The sequence below is a fragment of the Danio rerio genome, chromosome 14, assembly GCF_052040795.2.
Source record: "Danio rerio strain M-AB ecotype USA chromosome 14, GRCz13ab, whole genome shotgun sequence".
NCBI classification, from domain to species: Eukaryota; Metazoa; Chordata; class Actinopteri; order Cypriniformes; family Danionidae; genus Danio; species Danio rerio.
Window position 1 is genome coordinate 53,174,001 of NC_141034.1, and position 6,000 is coordinate 53,180,000.

At 32.0% G+C, this 6,000-nt stretch overlaps 1 protein-coding gene across 2 annotated transcripts in view; it reads right to left on the reverse strand.

The window, feature by feature from the left end:
- Nucleotides 1-6,000, reverse strand: part of LOC101884594 (A disintegrin and metalloproteinase with thrombospondin motifs 2) — a 487,080-nt gene that overhangs the window by 416,653 nt on the left and 64,427 nt on the right. The window lies entirely within an intron of this gene.

Below are 6,000 nucleotides of genomic sequence, written 5' to 3' on the forward strand. Positions count from 1 at the left end.
TCTTAGACATCAGATTAAATTATTTGGTCCTACTTTATAATAGGTTGACTGACTTATACTTACACTGAAATTAATCATTTGTTGAAATGTACTCATTGTGTAAATGCATCTTTTTTATAAAGTACACTACCTGACAAAAGTCTTAGGAGCAACAAATATTAACTTGACTCATATAGTTGATCATTTGGTATCAGAAGTGGTTTATATGAAAGGCAAAGGATTCTGCTTATTTGACCAAAATAAAACATGAACATGCCTTGATTTTTATTGATTTAATTATAACAGTAAGGTCTGACTTTACGTAGACAAAAGTCTGGTCACTGAACAGAAATAATGTCCAGTATAGAATATAAAGTCATGCTGCAGTGAAAACAGAATGAATATTGTGTCTGACTCCATCATGAGCTTGAAGGACTGCATCCATACATCTCTGACATGACTCAAATCACCTATTAATAAAGTCATCTGGAATGGCAAAGAAAGCGTTCTTGCAGGACTCCCAGAGTTCATCAAGATCCTTTAGGGTGCTTTCACACATGTGAATCGATTCAGTTGTTCTGAAACAGATTACAAATGTTACATTGTTGCTCTTTGCTCTTGGAGCGGTTCGCTTTCACACTGCAAAGTTTCTAATCGGACCAAAAGAGCTAAAACAAGTCACGTGTGAGTAAACTCTCCTCACATTGGTCAGAGTGTCAGGGTTTATTTTGAGTCCCGCTCAGCTGTCAGGAGAGGTGGTGGTTTGGTGGTGATTGACAAGGTGCGCACGTGACGTGTCTGAGGAGAGATGCGGTGGAAAGGGGTGAGAAGTGTGTGCGACGATGACTATTTGAGGACCGGGAGGGAGAGGCGAGATTATCGGGAGATCATCACTCATTTGAGGGCATCCGGAGACTCGCGAAACTTCCCGCCCTACTCATAATTCTCTCTTCATATAGCCGTAAGCCTATTACATATCCATAAAACACTGTGATATAACTGTGCTCGGATCAGACCGCTTTCTCACTGCAATCGAACCGCTCCAGGGTTCATTTCAATCGAGCCGAGACCACCTCATTCAGGCGGTCTCGGAGCGATTACTTTGGTGCAGAACAGAGTGCGATTGCCCTGTTCACATATGCCAAACGAACCGCGCTAACTGGGCAAACGAGACAGGTTCCGAAACAAAAGTGTAGGTGTGAAAGCACCCTTAAATTCATCTTCAATGCATTCTTACCCTAGACATGCTCAATAATATTTATGTCTGGTGACTGGGCTGGCCAATCCTGGAGCACCTTGACCTTATTTGCTTTCAGGAGCTTTGATCTGGAGGCTGAAGTATAAGAAGGAGCTCTATCCTGCTGGACAATTTGCCCTCTCCTGTGGTTTGTAATGTAATGGGCAGCACAAATGTCTTGATACCTCAGGCTGCTGCTGTTGCCATCCACTCTGCAGATCTCTCACATGCACCCATACTGAATGTAACCCCAAACCACCTCTGATCTTGGGTCCATGCTGGTTCCTATAGGTCTTCTGCAGTATTTGTTATTATTGGGATGCAGCTCAACAGAAGATTCACCAGAAAAAATCCACCTTCTGCCACTTTTCCAAATGATCAACTAGTAGTAGAGTTATTATTGTTTGCTCTTACACAGCTAATGTCTCCCTTTCCATTGAACTTTGAGCATCTTACATTCAGAGATGTTGTTTATATTCACACAGCTACATTACACATCAACTGAAGTTTAACATATGATATTGTAGTGGACCACCCCTTTAAAATGTGAGTAAACCCACTGACTTATTAACTTTTAGAATTATGCAGAGTTTATTTACGTAATACATACGAGGCAATGAGCTTACTCTTTTTTTTTTTTAAGTCAACCAATTGTTTTTTAAGGTGTAATAAGGATGGTCAGGTCAGGATACATGTCATGTCGGATATTTTAAACAATGAACAGAAATGCATATGGTTTTTAATATTAAGGACAGAATAAAAGTGTAGAACAGAAGTGGTGTTATGAGAAGCCTGGGATGACTCTGCTAGGACACTTGTTAAACCCATTAAAAACAACTTGACATCACGTCATTAAAAGTAATTGCAACAAATGTCTCAGAAAAGATGATGAATTCTCAGAAAACCTCCAGCATCGCTTTTTTAAAGACAAAGACTGATATTCTGTATCCGATGCAAACGCATTCAGGGTGATATAAGTGCACTGAGGAAAATGCATCTCATGTATTCAACTAAAGAGCCCCATTATGGTGTTTCAGATAACATGAGTAATAAAACTGTCTGTAAAGTTTTACAGCTCAAAGTTCATAACCTATAGCGCTTAAGTTTTTTTTTTAAAGTTATCATCCATCTATTCATTTACAGTCTCCAAATCTGTATGCACGGTGGCTCAGTGGTTAACACTGTCGCCTCACAGAAAGGTGTGCCGGTGCGGCCATTTCTGTGTGAAGCTTGTGTAGCAGAGGCCAGCTAGTAAGTGCTGTGCAGGTAAACCTCACTCCTGACCTCTAAAGGTGCTCTAGTGACAGATGCAAAAGCCCATGTTCTTTAGCCTCCTTGGTAGAGCAACCGACTCCCATGTAGAAGGTCGACGGTTTGATACCAGCTCAGAGCGGGTTGGGTGGCGTAGGACCGGCAGGGGTTACACTTGCATGTTCTTGCGTGTTGGCTTGGGTTTCCTCCGGGTGCTCTGGTTTCCTCCACACTTGCATTATAGGTGAATTGAATTAACTAAAATGGCCGTAGTGTATGAGTGTGTGTGTGTGTGTGTGTGTGTGTGAGTGCATGGATGTTTCCCAGTACTGGGTTGCAGCTGCAAAGGTATCCGCTGTGTAATATGCTGGAATAGTTTCATTCCACTATGGCTATCCCTAATAAATAAGGGACTAAGCTGAAGGAAAATTAATGAATGAAATCTGTATGTAAATCTTAATCTCTTCATTGGCTGACATTAGGCGACAGTATATATTTCAAAAAATGTCCAAATGTCCTGTCCAAATATCTACAAAAATCATTCAACTTTCACATTATTTCTGAAAACAAAACAATATTTTTATTTATCTAGAAAATAGTTCTTGATTTAAGATTTTTTTATATTTGGAGTAAAAAACTGGACAAAAGTAAAGCATGTTTTGCTTTGTTTTGTGAAGGTGCATTTATATTGAGCATCTAATCAGTCTAAAAGTCCAATCTGAAGGAAAATGCTCTATATTAGACACCTTAATCTAAATAAAAATGCCCAATAATAATTTTGAAAGGGATGAGAAACCTAACTGTATAAAAACCAAACATAAAAATTCTGCCATGTGTGTAAAATTGATTATTCTGCATCTACATCATGATTTTCCACAACACGGATGATAGGCCCCCTGTTTGCACATCGTTTGAGCTGGTTATTATTATGAACAGGCATAAATGTGCATGCAATAAGGTGATGCACATCATTTCTGCTTTCTCTCTCAGACATAACCATAACAATGAGGATGAGGTCAATACGAGTACAATAATTTACAAACAAATATCCAATAAGAATAAAAATACTACTACTACTACTACTACTACTACTACTACTAATAATAATAATAATAATAATATAAAATAATAATAATATTAATGAAACATTTATATTAATAATAAAATTATCTTGATCATTATTACTATTCCTTTTATATCTACTATTATTAATAACAAAATTAACAATAATAATAAAAACAACAACAAATAAATTATTATAATTAAAAAATTAATAATAATGTAATAACAACAAATATAAAATGCATAATAATAATAATAATAATAATACCAACAACAACAACAACAACAACAACAACATAAAATAAATATTAATAACAATTATAACTTAAAGAATTATTATAAGAATTAATAATAATAATAATAATAATAATAATAATAACAACATTAATAATAATAATAATAATACAAAATAATATTACAAAATAATAATAACAACAATAATACAAAATAATAATAATAATAATAATAATAATAATAATAATAATAATAATAATAATAATAACCATACATTTATATTAATAATAAAATAATAATATTATATATAATAATCTATTATTATTAACAAAATTAATAATAATAATAATAATAATAATAATAATAACAATAATAATAATAATAATAATACAAAATAATAATAACAATAATACAAAATAATAATAATAAAAATAATAATAACCATACATTTATATTAATAATAAAATAATAATATTATATATAATAATAATCTATTATTATTAACAAAATTAATAATAATAATAATAACAATAATAATAATGAATAAAAATATTAAAATATTAAAATAATAATAAAAATAAATAACAAATATTAAATTAATAATAATAATAATAATAATAATAATAATAATGACAATAATATTAATAATGACAATAATAATAATAATAATAATAATAATAATAGTAATAATAATCATCTGAGGTTTTTAGTGCTTCTTTAAAGCCAGTTCAAATAAAATAAAGGGATATGCGGAAAAAAAAAAAAACAGGATGTAGGGCAAATGGGCTTATAGTATGCACTGTAGAATGATCTGTTTATTAACAGTTTCCATATTTTGTTGTTAATAATAATAATAATAATAATAATAATAATAATAATAATAATAATAATAATAATAATAACAATAACAATAATAATAAATTAAATAATTAATAATAAATATTCATAAATGCTGTAATTAATAATAATATATTAAATAATTATGAATAGATAAATACATATCTTGAATAATTAAATTAATTAAATAATAATAAAAAATAAACAAAAGAAAAAACTAAATTAAATAATAAAAATGTAAAAATGACAAGATTTGCGTTACATTACACACACACACACACAAGGAATTTGTTTTGGCTGCAGAAGCTTCCAGTGTACATAAAGTGACAAGTGACAACTTAAAATGAATATGGATAAAAAGATGATAAACATTTAACAGAGATGCCGTTAGTCCAGAAATCTTGATGTTGAGTTGTATGTACAGATTTGTTATAAATATACAGGTTATACGGTGCTGTGTACAAATGCGAATGGAGAAAGTATTGCATTGTATATTGATATAAGGTGCTTTGTACAAGTGAGTAGGAGAAACATTTATAACATTTATTACAACAACAACAAAATAAACAACAATAAATGAAAGAATCATTATAAGAATAAAAAATTAAAATAATAACAACAACAACAACAACAACTATTATCATTATTATTATTATTATTATTATTATTATTATAAGACAATGAAACAATAATAAATAAAATCTCTCTCCATCTTGCTGGCCTATGCCTAAACTAATTAATGAGAAATAATAAAACTCCTGTTAACAAGAATACTGATTATGCTGCAGCGCACAGAATGAGAAAAACAAGTGTTTGTTGAAGTCATATAGATGTAAACTTTTCCAGAACATTCCTCTGAAATAGCATTATAAGTGAACATAAAAGTTCACATGTGTTAGTGATTGAGTGTAAATTTAAACATGAAATTACGTCTGTAAATACTCCTTTCATGAGCTCTGAAGACTCTTGAAACTGGAGCAAATGTTCAGCTGCAACAACACAAATCTCTTCCGACAGTGGATGACTCTCAGCTGAAAACACAAATCCACACGTACAGATTTCCAAGAATCTTTGCCCCAAGGTGAGCCGCTGCTTTGTTTTGTCTGTAGGCAATGACTAAGATATTCCAGTCACACTTCTCTCCATGCAATGGTGTGACTGGAAGCTCAAGAATGTCAAGAACGGCATGTGCAAATGACAACAATTTTGACTGATTTATCATTTGGACTGAAATCAAATGAAAAAAGGAGGACCTGTTACACTCGTGCAAAACTCATGTGTCTGGATCTGAGGTTTTTAGTGCTTCTTTAAAGCCGGTCCAAATAAAATTAAGGGATACGCGGAAAAGAAAAAAAAAAACAGAGGATGTAGGACAGATGGTCCTATAGTATGCACTGTAG